The sequence below is a fragment of the Rana temporaria genome, chromosome 3 (genome assembly GCF_905171775.1).
Source record: "Rana temporaria chromosome 3, aRanTem1.1, whole genome shotgun sequence".
NCBI classification, from domain to species: domain Eukaryota; kingdom Metazoa; phylum Chordata; class Amphibia; order Anura; family Ranidae; genus Rana; species Rana temporaria.
In genome coordinates, this window is record NC_053491.1 from 246,950,523 (window position 1) to 246,968,031 (window position 17,509).

Sequence of the window (17,509 nt, forward strand, 5' to 3'; positions counted from 1 at the left end):
AATGCAATAAGACAAAAATTACCAAATTAGAACATGTATGCAAAAGAACATTAATAATAATATAAGCCTGCTGCAGAACTATTTTGTCCCAATGTAAGCATTACTGGGAGAACAATTGCACCCATTTGTTTTGATAACCTCTGTTATAGTAGATAAAAGGTAACCCATAATATAAAATATAAAAAATACAGAGACGGGCCCAATGCACTTGTTAAGAAAAACAAAACAAAAAAAGTCCTCGCTTCAACTTGGAATTGGAATGATACAAACATAATTAGCATGCCCCCTGCGCAAGGATAATTTTCAAATTCGTGAAGCGTTCCATATTTAAAAAATAAATAAAAAGACAAAATACTTTTTATGGTTTTGAGCTGCTCTCCTTGCGCTGGCTGGAGCAGTGGTGAAAATGTTGCTTCCAGTGGTATCATGCCCATGTACACAAATTCATCAGTATCTTCTATTAGTTGAATTGGCTTGCAGACACATGCACAGAAACCTAAAGCCGCATAGAGGAAGCCAGCACTGCATTGTAAGGAACGTGCTGAACTGCATGTGTCATCAAAGTCAATGTTATAAACAGAGGCTGTTCTCATCTGTGCACTGCACTGCAGCATGTTTCTGAAAATAGCTCAGGTCTATTTTCTAGTCTTGCTTTCATGTATTTTGAGGCTCACAGAAGTCAATGGTAATGCATGAAAACACATATATTATATTTTTTCATACGTTTCAGCCTGTGGTAACAGGTCATTTTAGAAAAATTAGCAACACATATGCAAAATGTGTTAAAATGTGTTATAACAGAAACACAAATGCTTGAATATGCAGAAATAAACTTAAAGTTATTTAATAAGGAATGCCTCCTTCTTAAAACACTAGTCCTCCAACCACCATTGGCTTTAATACGTCCTTATTCACAAACCTAAAAAAAAAAATCCTAGTGAAGTCCAGAGTCCTGATATGCATATGTGTAGTGGCAGGTGCCAATCCACAATACCAGTAATATACATTTTTGATGCATAGACTGTTTCAACATAGGGAGTCCAAGTATTTTTTGTGCTGGATGTCGCCTATGACATACGGTCAATATTTAAAACAAGAAGTGGGCAAAAAAAGTTCAGGGTCGCCATATTGGACGCAACAATGGAAGTTGTCTGGCTGCCCAGGACTACCTTTATAAGGTGAGAGTCCATGCTGGTATTCTTTAAAAGCTTGGATTTCCTGCTTCAGAGGAAGGCAAGGTGCAGCATTCCTACAGCATGTCTGTTCAGTGTCTCTGTCTTGCATCAGCTACATAGGCGTGCGCACGGGGTGTGGCAGCTGTGCCTGGGCAGAACCTAATCGCCCATATTGCTCTGTGTGCCAGTACCTGGGCTTTTTTCCAGTCAGAAGTACCTCCGGTGCTGGCCCTGTAGTCTACTGTCATTTATAAACACAGACGCATGGCTTCTGTATCTGTATAGGTGACAGCTCTCTTGGTGGCTGCCTGCACTGAACCCTCCTTGATCCGCTGCATGCCAATGAGATGTACACAGCCATGCTAGTTCAACAGAAGCACCTACTGAAGCCTGTGCTCTCCCTGCAGCCTGCAATCTCATAGTTGCCAACTGTTCTGGATTTTCCGGGACATTCCCGGGATTTACACCATTTTCCCAGATTTATTTTGTCACGGAAAATGTCCCAGGAAATCCAGTTTTTCCAGATTTTTTGCCGCCGCGGGCCGCCGCCGCTTAAGGGCCACGGCCAGCAGAGACAATGGCCCGGATTCACAAAGCACTTGCGCCGACGTATCTCCAGATATGCCGCGTAAGTGCAAATATGCGCCGTCGTATCTGTGCGCCGTACCCACAAACTAAGATACGCCTAAAAACAGGCTTAATCCCACCGACGTAACTTGCCTACGCCGGCGTAGGGTGGGCGCACATTTACGCTGGCCGCATGGTGGCGCTGACATTGATTAGCCATTCAAATATGCAAATGAGGAAAATACGGCGATTCACGAACCTGCGCCTGCCCGACGCAGGCTACGAGAGGTGCGCGTAAGTTGTACGGCCGGCATAAAGTTAAGCCCCATAAAGGAGGTGTAACTCAGCAGCAGACATGTAGAGGTCTGCATCAGGGAACACAAGCAGGCGGTTTTTACGTAGTTTAGGTTGGACGTATGTCTGGATGGGCGTAGATTACGTTCATGGCGTAGGCAGTGATCCGGCGTATCTTAGGTAGTTGTTCCGACGTGGTTATGAGCATGCGCACGGGGATGCGTCCACGACACGATGCATGCGCAGTTCGTTCAACGTACTTGTTTGGCTCTCCAACCATCCTTTGCATTGGGTCACGCCTCAATTGCATGGCTTTGCATGGGGCAAGCCTACTCCCCCCTACGCCGGCCTGCGCCTTCGAAATCTACGCCACGCCGACGCAGCTTTGGGAGCACTGGCTTCTTGAATTCCATGCTTGCCTTTCTGCGCTGCGTCGGCATAGCGTACATTGAGATACGCTACGGCGGCGTAATGTGCGCCCGTTCTCTGTGAATCCAGGCCAATGTCTCCGACGGCTGCCATTTTTAAGAAGACCAAAACACGGATGACTAGTACAATAGAAAATAAAGCTGCTCCGCCCACCCCCCGCCCCGCCCAACTGCAGGTCCGTCTGTTATGGAAAGGGAAAGGGGTGGGCGGCGCCGCAGCAGCTTTATTTTCTAATGTACTAGCCATCCGTGTTTTGGCTGCAATAGAAATTAAGCTGCGGCGCCGACCGCCCCCCGTCATGCCCCACTGCAGATCCGTCTGTTATGGAAAGGGGTGGGTGTGGGCGGTGCCGCAGCTAAATTTCTAGCGCAGCCACGTGGCCGCCTCCGCCTCTACTTTGTTCCCTCTCAGGGAACGGGAAACAGTATGTGGCCAAGACAGGAGACACATTGCGGCCAAGACAGGAGACACCGCTACCGATGCAAGGACAGCTCCAATAGGGGGACACCTGACTAAGGGGGGCTCCAATGGGGGGACACCTGACTAAGGGGGGCTCCAATGGGGGGGACACCTGACTAAGGGGGGCTCCAATGGGGGACACACATGATGTAAGGAGGGACTCCGCTGGGTATGCCTGATGTAAGGAGGGACTCCGCTGGGTATGCCTGATGTAAGGGGGGACTCCGCTGGGTATGCCTGATGTAAGGGGGACTACGCTGGGTACGCCTGATGTAAGGACGGACTCTGCTGGGTACGCCTGATGTATGGAGGGACTTCGCTGGGTACGCCTGATGTATGGAGGGACTCCGCTGAGAATGCCTGATGTAAGGAGAGACTCCGCTGGGTACGCTTGATGTAAGGAGGGACTCCGCTGGGTATGCCTAGTTTAAGGGGGGACTCTACTGGGATTGCCTGATGTATGGAGGGACTCCGCTGGGTACGCTTGATGTATGGAGGGACTCCGCTGGGTACGCTTGATGTAAGGAGGGACTCAGCAGGGTACACTTGATGTAAGGGGGGGCTCAGCTGGGTACGCCTGAAGTAAGGAGGGACTCCACTGGGTATGCCTGATGTAAGGAGGGACTCCGCTGGGGGCACCTGATGTAAGGGCGGACTCCGCTGTTGACACACTCAGGGCTAACACTGATTCTGCAATATGGTTAGTTGAATAATTTTATTCTATATTACAATGTAATAATAGAAATAATGCGCTCCAATCATCCTGACACCATAACAACCATGGTGCCGGGATGATTGAAGCGCTAACACCAAGTGTTTGGAGTATCTTTATCTGCTGATTGTTAAACTCTGGAATACACATATTTCTATTGTGGTGTAGGATCTGGGCCTGCTGTCCCTCCATCCTTCCTTCTCTCTCCTTCCCTCCCTCTTTTTTTCTCTCTTTCTTTCTCCCTACATCCCTCATTAATCTCAGACTCTAACCACACACCCTTTGAGCCACGCCCATTTAAGCCACTTCCACCACATGTGTAAACCACACCCATTTTTTCACTATTTTATGCTAGGGTGTGACACACCTACAAACAAATTGGTTGCAATGGGCACAGTGAGGTTGCAATGGGCACAGAGAGGTTGGGCACTTACAGTAGCTGCTGCATTCTCACCCTATGCTTATACTCGAGTCAATACGTTTTCCCAGTTTTTTGGGGTAAAATTAGGTACCTCAGCTTATACTCGGGTCGGCTTATACTCGAGTATATACGGTACATAGGATATCACTGCTCACCATTAGAATTAGCCATAAGGGCCACCCATCTAAAACCTTGATCACTTATTGATACTTTTCGTTGTTTTTTTTTTTTTTAAAGGATCAGACACATGCCGGAACCAGAAGTGCCAGGGCAGCCATCTTGGAATTGGTCTATACATGGTTTTATGGCTTTACCCGCATATATAGGAGGAATTTAATGTTGTATCACTTAAATTACTACACTATAGTCCTTCTTTTAAAAAATGTTTACATGGTTACCACCTTAGATATTTGTGGAGGATATTGGATGGGAATGAAGAGAGGAGATTGGATTAAATAAAATGTGCATATAGAGCCCTTCAGACCAGTGGGCTTGGGAGTCCGGCAAGGTGCACAGGGTTGTTGGTGCAGACGTGGTGGATGGTTATCGCTGAGGATTTGGATGACTATGTTTTGTACTTTAATGTATATCAAAATGTGAACATATGGAATATGAATATTGTTTCAAAGACATATTACACTATTATAGAAATGTATTGGTTACATTAGTGGTGATGAGCTAGTACATTGGTGGAAAGAAGTTGGTGGAGAGAATAAGATATATGCAAGACTACATTTTTATTGGATAAGAGTAGATGAACAAAGGGAAAGCATTTTACATGGAGGAGCATGGATTGTGGCACAAGGTATTCAATTAAATGTGAGCACAATATAATTTGGTTTGTAGCATTTCAGTCAGAGCAAAGTACAATATTTTATATTTTGTTTGTTTTTTTATTGCTTTCCTATGATGTGGTGGTTTGAGGAAGAGACAAAGTATATGAAATAAAGACATGATGCACATCAAGGTTTATTACATCAACAAGCCTTATTCGACCCATATGTGTGAAGGGTTTTTATAACTGGTGAGAATTATAAAGCAACATCTTCTGGACTTTGAATATAAATTGGGACTGTTTATATAGCGATGGTTTCTGACATTTTATCTCAGGGGGGCATGGTGTTTCCAGCTGCTGAGGAGAATATTTGTATCTCCAGTGCGCTGATATTTATATAGAGCATGTTACTGACCTGTTGCCAAGAAACATAATTAGTTGCAAAATGTTCTTACAGTTTTTCCCTGTTAGTGCCACTTAATATGTAAGCTTTTTGTTGCCCTTTCCCAACTTTATTGTTAATGTGTTGCTGCCATAAATTTCAAAATTCCCTTATTTTTTTCTTGAAGTGGTACATTTTCTCAGTTGAAACATTTATTTTCTATTGTGAATAAAATATAGGTTTGAGACTTGCAAATCATTGCATTCTGTTTTATATACATTTTTCAAAGCATACCAACTTCTTTTTAAATTGATCTAGCTAGATCTAGATTTTACACAGCTAGATCTGTCAAACTATTGACATTTCCCCTTATAGAATGAGTCAACCATACAGCTAACCGTAGTGCTATTTTCCAATCCTAATCACCATGTAGCTATATTTGCACTCAGTAACTAGCAGCATTCTCATTTAATTAACACATACTGTAGGTCTCCCATTTGAAGTGTTGCTCAATAATCACGCTTTTTTATACTATGAATGTGTAAATATTGGTCTATCAGTACGTTATCTTAATAGCTTATGAAATATATATAGCACAGACATACACCACCAACATAAGCTTTGTGTTGTTCGCAGAGCTTTTTTTCTCAGAAAATAGGTGCAGGAACTCAACCACGACCCCGTTCAGATTTCACAAACAGTAGAAGGGTCTTAAAGGGGCATTAAATACCAGGATTGCATTACATACAGAATGCAGAGTTCAGGTGGTTACACACAGAGTGCAGAGCTGTCACTTGTAAACACAAAAACCAGACTTCTGTGTTTACAAGTGATTGTGGTGAGCAGGCACCAAAGGGTCTGAGCCAGAGGTGGTGGAACTGAGTTCCCCCTGAAAAAAAGCCCTGGTTGTACGGTATGTAAATGACATACTGTACTAATAAAACACCCCAATTGGGTACACAATTGGGAATTCATATTCTTCTTAAGAAATGTTTCTTTTTTCTAGCTCCGTGAGATTGACATTTTGGGATCCAAACCAGTTCTGTTATCACTGTACAAACTTTAAATTGGGAACACAAGGCAATTTTTTACAGTCTAGAGGAACCTTTTATTTTAAATCAGCAAAATACATTCCATCTGCATCAAATGAAAAGGTGTGGAATATCATACAATTTGTTTTCTATGGAAAGCAAGCATGGTAAAAAAAAAACTGTCCACTGCTAGCATGTTGCAGAGATGGAAGCAGAGGTCTCTCTGCAAAGACCTAACACTTTGCCTGCACCTCAGGCTGTTCCTCCATAGTATACTTGGTAGCATATTCATGTTTAATATGGCAGGCAGTCTTGAACAGTAGTGTCTAATACTGGAATTTTTTGGTAAATTATTAAACTACAGAAAAGGTTAGTATGAAAACAAGGAGTTGTCCTCACTGCAGTTGGGGATTTTACAAAGCAGTGTTGGCAGCTAGTGCACATGCTCAGTTTTCAGTGCATTTTTTAACTTAAGCATTTCCTTTCCTGATCACATTTGAGCAGGCCATGTGACTATAGAGTCACAATGTGGGCGTATATATAGTGGTAAATGACAGCCCACTTCCTCCCTTCTCTTCCATTGATATTCTTATGCCCTGTACACACGATCTGAGTTTCCGTTTGAATAAACCCTGACAGTTTTTTTTCGACGGAATTCCGTTCAAGCTGTCTTACATACACACTGTCACACCAAATTCCGAGCGTCAAAAACACGGTGACGTACAACACTACCTCAGAGTGCCATACAGATGAACAGAATTTCCGATAGAATTTTTTTCCATCAGAAAAAAAAGAGAACATGTTCTCTTTCTAACTCAATCGGAATTTCCGATGGGGCATACACATGGTCGGAATATTCGATGAAAAAATTCCGTTGGACTTTTTCCATCTGAAATTCTGATTGTGTGTACAAGGCATAAGACACAAACTGTAGGAGCGTGACACAGCCTGTGACTGGCATGTTATTGCCAAAAAATAAATAAAGATTTAATTTCAAATATTAATTTGTATGAAAATGTTAAATGTTTTATTTATAGATTTATTATTTATTTTTATTCTATGACCCACATGTGACCAGCAGCAGAGGACTAGAAGCTCCTCCTGCTTAAGTTTCCCTGCAGACAGGCTGGGAAAGAGCTGGGTCCTGTGACAGCTGTATATTGATTAGGAAAGAAGGTACTTAGATGGGTTTTTTAATAAAATTATTACATTGCTATTAGCCATGTACAGAAAGAGAACTGATAATGTAAATTCACCAGTATGTGTTTAGCATCACTTTAAGTTCATATTATGGCCAGCATACCTCCCAGCTTTCTGAATTGTAAGAAGAAGATGCCGATTAGCAAAAAGCATACTCATGCCATGCCCCCAGTTATGCCAACCATAAAGAGTTAAAAAATGATTGATTAACCCCTTTACAACAATAGGTATATGTGTTATGAAAAGATAGGTGCGTTTTAATACATAGCTGCCATATTTATGCATTGTTCTCTTGTTCTGGGGTGTGCACCATAGGTGCACCGAGACCTGTTATCACGTACCTTCAGACAGAGCCTGAAGAGCAGAGGAAGGCCACTCATACATCTCCGGTTCAAGGACCACTGAGGTTGCAACAGCGGCCGCAAGAGCGCGGTGAGGTAGGAGTGCTTGCATTGTTCTCCGTTGGTAGGTGTATAGGAGAAGCAGGTAGTAGTAGATGCAGCAGGTGCGGGTTCACTCGGATGCAGAGGTAATGCAGATGCCATGTCCTGCGGATGCAGGTGTTCTGCGGATGCAGAGATGACACGGGTGCCAGGTGCTGCGGGTGCAGGGGCGAGGAGACTGGTGCAGAGTCAGACAAGCCAGGGTCATACACAGAAAGGCAAATACAGCAAAACGTTAGACAGAGAATAGTCAAAGTTCAGGCAGAGGTTTACATCAGGAGATCAAGCAGAATCAGAGTCAAGACGAGCCAGGGTCAGGTTTGGAGATAATCAGGATACTCAGGAAAAGCCAGGTCAACAAGATCAAGGATAGGCACAGAATACAGGATACAGGGGAATACTGCAGATCAGACAGCAAAGGCCTTAGTGCAATTGTCATCCTTATATATGCCATTTGGTGCCAGTGTTAATGGGCCAAATGGTCCTTCGTCAGAATTTTCCTGACACCTGTTTTCTAGCTGACACAGACAGACAGCTCGTGGTCAACCACTGATGATCAGGAATTGATAGGATGGCTGCTGATGTCATCAGCACTGTGCAGCCAATCACAATGCAACATGATCAGTCGACCCCCTCTACTGGCATTGTCCACCCTAGCCAATTTAGGTCACCAGGCTAAAGGAGCTATATATTAACAGTTTTTAAAAAAAAAACACTAGTCTTCTTTTTTACTAGTTTAATGTGATTGTATCTGTGCAATGATTTTGCACAGATCAGCTTGGGTCCTCCTCTTCTGGGGTCCCTTGCCAGCATTTCTGGCTCCTCCTCTTCTCTGTGTGCCACCATAAGAAGCTGCTTTCCATTGTGGCACACATGTGGGCTCAATCCCGAGCTGTAACCACTTACACACACTGTTTGGTTCAGCCTCGCCCTTCCTGCTATCTTGTCACTGGATTAATGTCAAGTACAATGTAGGTAGTGAGTGTACAGCTTGTAAGGCTTCTTCCACACGAGGCGGACTCCGTTGCTACGGAGTCCGCCAGCTCCTGCCGGCTCAGCAGGAGATCTCTTCACTGAGCCGGTGGATGACAAGTCCCTCTCTGCTCACTGAGCGGGGAGGAGCTTGTGCAGCGCCGCTGTCTCCTATGGAGAGATCTGATGAAAACGGACAGCATGTTCATTTTCATCAGATCTCACCCGATCCAATCTGCAATGGACGGATGGGGACGTATCACCATCCGTCTGATTTTGGCGGATCGAATCGGATCGGGTCGGATGTCAGAGGATATGTCTCCGCTGACATCCGACGCTCCATAGGACTGCATGAAGCAACCATTCAGGTCCGCCGACAAAACTGACAGGCGGACCTGAACGGTCTGAACGTGTGAAGGGACCTAAAACAGTGTAAATTTGCTGTCCCCTCAAAATAACTCACACAGCCATTAATGTCTAAACCTCTGGCAACAAAAGTGAGTACACCCCTAATTGAAAATGTCCAAATTGAGCCCAATTAGTACTTTTCCCTCCCCAGTGCCATGTGACTCATTAGTGTTACAAAGTCTCAGGTGTGAATGGGGAGCATGTGTGTTAAAATTGCTGTTATCGCTCTCACTCTGTTCACTGGAAGTTCAGCATGGCACCTCATGGCAAAGAACTCTCTGAAGATCTGAAAAAAAGAATTGTTGCTCTACATAAAGATGTTCTAGGATATAAGAAGATTGCCAAGACCCTAAACTGAACTGCAGCACGGTGGCCAAGACCATACAGCAGTTTAACAGGACAGGTTTCACTCAGAACAGGCCTCGCTATGGTGGACCAAAGAGTGCACATGCTCAGCTACATATCCAGAGGTTGTATTTGAGAAATAGACATATGAGTGCTGCCAGCATTGCTGCAGAGGTTGAATGGGTGGGGGTGAGCCTGTCAGTGCTCAGACCATACGCCGTACACTGCATCAATCTGATCTGCATGGCTGTCGTCCCAGAAGGAAGCATTTTCTAAAGATGATGCACAAGTACTGTAAGCCTGCAAACAGTTTGATGAAGACAAGCAGACTAGGGACATGGATTACTGCAACCATGTCTTGTGGTCTGATGAGACCAAGATAAACTTATTTGGTTCAACTTATTTGGACACCATCAAAAAAACTTGATGGTGTCAAGCATTTCAAGCATGTGTTGTGGCAACCAGGTGAGAAGTAAAAAGACAAATGTGTCTTGCCTACAGTCAAGCATGGTGGTGCGAGTGTCATGGTCTGGGGCTATGACTGCTAACATGTACTGTGATATACTGAAGCCGAGCATGATCTCCTCCCTTCAGAGACTGGGCTGCAGGGCATAATTCCAACATAACAACCCTAAACACACATTTAGACGACCACTGCCTTACTAAAAAAGCTGGTAAAGGGTAAAGGTGATGGACTGGCCAAGCATGTCTCCAGACCCTAATCCTATTGAGCATATGATAATGTGGGGCATCCTCAAACGGAAGGTGGAGGAGCGCAAGGTCTCCAACATTCACCAGCTCATACTCACTTTTGTTGCCAGCGGTTTTGACATTAATGGCTGTGTGTTGAGTTATTTTGAGGGGACAGCTAATTTACATTGTTACACAAGCTGTACACTCACTACTTTACATTGTAGCAAAGTGTCAAATATTTAAATATATGTTTTTTGTTAAATATTTACAAACATGTGAGGGGTGTACTCACGTATGTTAGCTACTGTGTAAGTAGCTAACATACGTAGCTACTGTATAAGCGCAATGGTAATGGTTCCACAGGTGTGGGAGTATGGTGCGTTCGCTCTCCCGGCGGATCATGGCACAGGGGCATGGAGGATGCAGGAGGCTCCATAGGCCTCCAGATGGCGGCGGGCAGTGAATGTGTGGAGCCGACCGCATCCTGTATAGTGACACAATTAGCCAGCCAGGCTCTAAAATTTAGATTGGGGCTGAGGCAGGGAATGTCCGGGGACACGCAGGGCAACATTCTAGGCTCACCAGGCAATGCTGTGGGAACAGATTGTTGGAGGATTAACAGAGATCTTCACCAGCGCGTCCTCCTCAGCTCACATCCGGACAAGCCCGTCCATGGTAAAGGTTCAAAACCACACTAATTCTCCACAAGTTTGGGCTACAATAAATAAAAATAACTAATCATGGCATATGTTATACTAAACTAAAACAGTGACACGTCAAGATGAATATACACATAAGAATGCATATATACATAAATGGGTAAAACATAGCACAATACTAAAGGGAACATAGGGGTGCTTAATGTACTTACCATTACAGGCTGTCAGGAAATGAATAGCGACTATAAGGGTCCTTTGGGAACATTATGCTGGCCCGAACCAACGTCAACTAAATGCCTGTGCTCACCAAACCTTTTGCAAAGTGTGCGAATTTTGCAGGCCTATGTACTGTAAGCCACAAGGACATGACATGCAATGGACAACAAATTCAGTTGAGTATGTATGAAAGTCAGATATGGTGTGACATTTACCCCTAGAACAGAAATCTTTTTGTGCCATGGGTCTGTATGATGAATTTGCCATTAAACTCAAAGTAATTATGGGTCAGACAATTGTTAGTAGCTTCTAAGATAAATTGGGCATGGCGCAGGTTCAGCAGTGGATCATCATTAAGAAAATGTTGAATGGCTTTCAGGCCATGAATGTGTATAATGAAGCTACATCAAGAGAAAACCACAAGTACAATTGTTCCCAGGAATAATCCTTGAGCACCTTTAACAAGTGTATGCTGTCTTTAACCACTTAAGCCCCGGACCATAATGCTGCCTAAAGACCCAAGGTGTTTTTACAGTTCGGGACTGCGTCGCTTTAACAGACAATTGCGCGGTCGTGCGACGTGGCTCCCAAACAAAATTGGCGTCCTTTTTTCCCCACAAATAGAGCTTTCTTTTGGTGGTATTTGATCACCTCTGCGGTTTTTATTTTTTGCGCTATAAAAAAAATAGAGCGACAATTTGAAAAAAATGCAATATTTTTTACTTTTTGCTATAATAAATATCCCCCAAAAACATATATACATTTTTTTTTTCCCCTCAGTTTAGGCCGATACGTATTCTTATACCTATTTTTGGTAAAAAAAATCGCAATAAGCGTTTACAAAATAGGGGATAGTTTTATTGCATTTTTATAAAAAAAATTTTTTTTACTACTAATGGCGGCGATCAGCGATTTTTTTCGTGATTGCGACATTATGGCGGACACTTCGGACAATTTTGACACATTTTTGGGACCATTGTCATTTTCACAGCAAAAAATGCATTTAAATTGCATTGTTTACTGTGAAAATGACAGTTGCAGTTTGGGAGTTAACCACAGGGGGGCGCTGTAGGAGTTAGTGTTCCCTTAGTGTGTGTTTACAACTGTAGGGGGGTGTGGCTGTAGGAATGACGTCATCGATCGAGTCTCCCTATAAAAGGGATCACTCGATCGATGCAGCGCCATAGTGAAGCACGGGAAAGCCGTGTTTACATATGGCTCTCCCCGTTCTTCAGCTCCGGGGAGCGATCGCGACGGAGCGGCTATAAACAAATAGCCGCGCCGTCGTCCCGGATCGCTCCCCGAGGGGACACCCCACCCACGTCTAGGCAGGGACGTACAGGTACGCCAATGTGCCTGTACGCGCCATTCTGCCGACGTATATGTACATGCGGCGGTCGGGAAGGGGTTAACATAGGAAGAAGATTTTGGGCTGATGGCTGCAAAAAATAATCAATGTATAAATAAATAGCTGGTAATACTCTCCATCAGCAACTACGATCGGTCTGCCTGGTGGATGTAGGGGGTCCTTATGGATTTTGGGTAGATGATAGAAATAGGGCCTGTGACAGAAGTTGTGCTTGAGGAAAGAGGTTTCCATTTTATCTATAATACCCTCAGATGAGGCCCTATTATATTGTGTGCTTCTGTGATGAATTTGGGAAGGGGCTCATAAGGCAATTTTATGTATGTGTTTGTGTCTGAAAGTAATCAGATGAACTCTTGGAGATAGTCAGACTTGTTTTGAACTACGATACCACCACCCTTGTCTGCAGATCTAATAATAACGTTTTTATTCTTAGTGAGATTATTGAGAGCCATGTATTTGGGGTGGGTAAGATTGGAAGATGAAGAGCCTGGGGCCTCCGACGGTCATAGAGATGACCGAAAATCTCTATGCTCTTCATCCGGCAGCGGTGGATTCTTTTTCTGGGTCCTTGATAGCACGGGCGAGCCCGAAGAAGCACCGGAGAGTTGCTTATTGGCAGAGCAGCGCCGGCAGCAGCTCTCTACGCGCCTCTGAGTCCTCCCACCCCGCTTCCAGTCGTGAGTGACATCAGGTTGCTGGGACTACGAGGAACCTCTGTAGGGGGAGTGAAGTGCAGCGTGCTGACTGACAGAGAAGGGAGGTGTAGGGCTTTTGCCGGGTGCAGGAGCGGTACTCAGCACATCTTACAGACAGCTTTACAGGTACAGTGGCTCCGGCTAGTGTGTATAGTGACACACAGTTGTGAAGCACAGTGTCAGCACTTCACCTGCACCCCCTCCCTCCAGCAAATTGTACTACCCAGGGCATCCGTCCCTTCCTCCCTCCCCACCCCTTGTACCGGCCCTGGGTCTTGGTGTTTGAAAGATCTCTTGTGTTAATTTTATACTGTAGATTTTTCTGGAGAAATAATTGATCTCACCATTGGAAATTGGCTGCATTGTATGTGTCCTCTATTTTATGAAGTTGGGCACACAAATGTTAATAAGAGGTACAGGGTATTGAGTACGAAGGTGAAAAGAAATCAATGGGAAACTAGGTGTAGTTTGTCTAAAATGCCATATTTTGTTGATTCAATAGCATGAACAATATCCATATTAGGTGGAAAAGTACAAGCATGTGCCTAAATATCTGAGATATCAGTGTCACTAATATAGTGTGGCTAATGCAAATAAGTTGAATAGAATAAACAAATAAATAGATACAATCATAATACCTTATAAACAAGTTATATAAAAAAATATATGTGTACAGGAACTATACATTAAACTGTCCCAAGTGTCTACCTAGTGTCCCAAGTGTCTACCCAGAAGAGTTGAAGCTGTTCTAGCTGTAAAGTGTAGGCCAACTCAATATTGAACCCTACAGACCAAGACTGGGATGCCATTAAAGTTCATGTGCGTGTAAAGGCAGGTGTTCCAATACTTTTGGTAATATAGTATATGTTTTAAACAAAAAATTATTGCTGTGCCTTAAAAAAATAAATAAATAAAACCCTCCTCTAAGGCTTTCCCCAAATCTTTGAACAGAACACTTTATAACCACCAATTAGTAGACACCTGGAGAGCCTATAACATTGGCATAAAGTCTTACACATTCTACTCTCATCCTCATAATAGCTTTGCCCGTCTTGACTACATCTTCTGCACTCCAATCCTGCTGGCCAATTCTTCCAATGCCGATATCCATACATGTCCGTGGTCTGATCATAATATAGTCTCCTTTAATACTTCGCACATAGGTCTAGCCAACACAACACACTCTTGGAGAATGAATGATTCCCTACTCACAGACCCATCTAGCAAACAACAAATTCTATCTCACCTTGAGCAATATTTTACGCACAATGTAACACCCGACTTGTCTCCTGCAACTATATGGATGGCACATAAAGCGGTAATGAGAGGCCATTTGATAAACATTGCCGCTATCAAAAATAAGGCCAAGCTTGCAGATATCAGATCTCTCACGAAAGAGTTAGATCACTTATATCACAGACACAACCAAAATCCTTCTAATGATCTCCTTAAACAGATCCAAGAGAAACGCACCTCCTTAGACACGTTATTAACAAATGACACTGAAAAAACTCTCAGATGGTCAAAAGCTAGATTCCTCCTCAACAGCAATTCTTATTCCACCATGTTTGCCAGAAAGTTAAATCAATCTATGAAACCCGCACACACATACAAACGAAGGAACTCAGCTGGTAACATGGTGTCCCATCCCAAAGAGGTCATGAAACTGTTCACAGACTTCTATAAAAATCTTCTCTCATCGCCCCAATCACCTCCAAAACAATCCTCCCTAGACTGGCTTAATGACATTTCATTGCCCACACTTACTAGAGATCAAATGGATTCCCTTAATGCCCCTTGTACAGATATGGAGGTTAACAGAATCATTGGTACGTTAAAGACATCCACAGCCCCAGGCCCCGAAGCCTTTTCCTCTTCTTATTATAAAAAAATTGCCTCTACCATTGCCCCACACCTTACTAAATTATTTAATAATATTTTACAGGGTGGCCAGTTCCCTCCCGAGATGGTTTTGGCTAACATGTCCTTGCTTCCCAAACCAAATAAAGATCACTCCACCCCCCAAAATTACCGCCCAATATCGGTTATTGACAATGACTTAAAAATATTTGGCCGTATCTTAGCAGACAGATTGTCTGCGTAATCTCCCCATTAGTAGACCCTGACCAAACGGGCTTCATTCCCAACAGACAAATAACAGACAACATACGACTGACCGCTAATATCAACTTACACTCCAAATCCACGCTTTTGCTCAGTCTGGATATACATAAAGCATTTGACAGTGTAAGCTGGTCATATCTTGACACCTTACTCCCCAAATATGGTATCATGAATGAATTCCTTCATGGATTTAAGGCTCTCTATCATAACCCCCAAACTCGCATCAAACTCCCAGGCAACAACTCTGACTTTTTCCCCCTGACGAAAGGCACTAGACAGGGTTGTCCACTCTCCCCCCTACTCTTTGCCCTTGCAATTGAGCCCCTCGCCTGTGCTATCAGAAACAATGTTGACATCAAAGGAGATTCTAAAGGTCTCAAGGAATACAAACTGAGTCTTTATGCGGATGATGTTCTCCTGTTCATTACTAACCCTCTTATCTCCCTACCCAATCTGACTAAAACTCTAGACATCTTCCATGACCTGACAGGTCTAGGTGTAAATCTATTGAAGTGCTCAGCTTTACCGATTAATATCCCTTCAACCTTAATAGCCTCACTTAAAGATAAATTCCCATTTAATTGGCATGTCGATTTGTTTAGATACTTGGGCATTCAGATTACACCCCTGTATAACTCTATATACCAAGCAAACTATCCCCCCTTATTTAACAATATTAAAAATTTACTTAAACTTTGGTCATCATACCAAATTTCATTCTCGGGCAGAATAGTCGCTGTAAAGATGATGATATTACCCAAGCTTTTGTTCTTTTTTAGAGCCCTCCCTCTTATTTTACCTAAAAAAACCACTAGATTCACTTCAAAGAGAGACTAACAGATTTATTTGGCAGAACAAGAAACCTAGATTTAGTTACTCTCTTATGTTTAGACCTCACTTAAAGCGGAAGTTCACCCATTTGTAAAAAAAAATGTTTTATCCCCTTAGCTTCCTGCTCGTTCGGTCTAGGGGAATCGGCTATTTGTATTAAAATATGAGCAGTACTTACCCGTTTTCGAGCTGCATCTTCTTCCGTCGCTTCCGGGTATGGGTCTTCGGGAGCGGGCGTTCCTTCTTGAGTGACAGCCTTCCGAGAGGCTTCCGACGGTCGCATCCGTCGCGTCACTCGTAGCCGAAAGAAGCCGAACGTCGGTGCGGCTCTATACTGCGCCTGCGCACCGACGTTCGGCTTCTTTCGGAAAGTCGTGACGCGATGGATGCGACCGTCGGAAGCCTCTCGGAAGACTGTCAATCAAGAAGGAACGCCCATTCCCGAAGCCCATACCCGGAAGCGACGGAGAGGATGCATCTCGTAAACGGGTAAGTACTGCACATATTTTAAAATAAATAGCCGATTCCCCTAGTAAAAACGAGCAGGAATCTAAGGGGGAAAAGTGCCCTCTAAGGGTGAACCCCCGCTTTAAAAGGTGGCCTTGGCATCCCAAACCTGTGGCTTTATTACTTATCTGCCAGATTTACCCAACTAGCCCAATGGTATGCCCCTTCACTCCAAATTCCTTGGCTCCAGTTCGAGGAGGAATCTATCCTACCTTATAACCTACAAGGACTCCTCTGGTCCAAAACCATCCCACCACAAAAAATAAGAACATTAAACCGTATTGTCGCCAACTCTCTCCAACTATGGATCAGACAGGTCCCAAAGTTTAAGCTATCTTCTGACACTCCCCCCTGGCATCATTCCTAGGTGACCCGCGTTTTCCCCCCCTAGATAGAACTCAAAGTCTAAACTTACTAACGGTTTGGAAGTCACATAACCTAACCCACTTAAAATCGCTCTCTCACCTTAACTCATTTCTCACTTTCTCCAACCTACAAACAAAATATGACCTGTCTCTTGGGGAATTTGAAAATTACACAAAAATTAAGGAGTTCTATCAGAAATACTACTCACTTACACTTCACCCCCCTTATACTCAATTTGAACAAATCTGTATCTCCTCCCCTCGTGATAGGGGCTTGATCTCCAGAATATACAAAAGCTTGAATGAAACAAATATGCCTGAGAAGTCACATCCCATGTTACAATCGGAATCGGATTTAAACAATTCATTTTCTCTGGAGCAATGGGATACCATTTTCACTAATCTCCATAGATGTACCAAAACAACATCTATCAGAG

At 43.6% G+C, this 17,509-nt stretch overlaps 1 pseudogene; it reads left to right on the forward strand.

The window, feature by feature from the left end:
- Positions 1–230: 230 nt before the first annotated feature.
- LOC120934134 lies at positions 231–331 on the forward strand (annotated as a pseudogene).
- Positions 332–17,509: the final 17,178 nt, after the last annotated feature.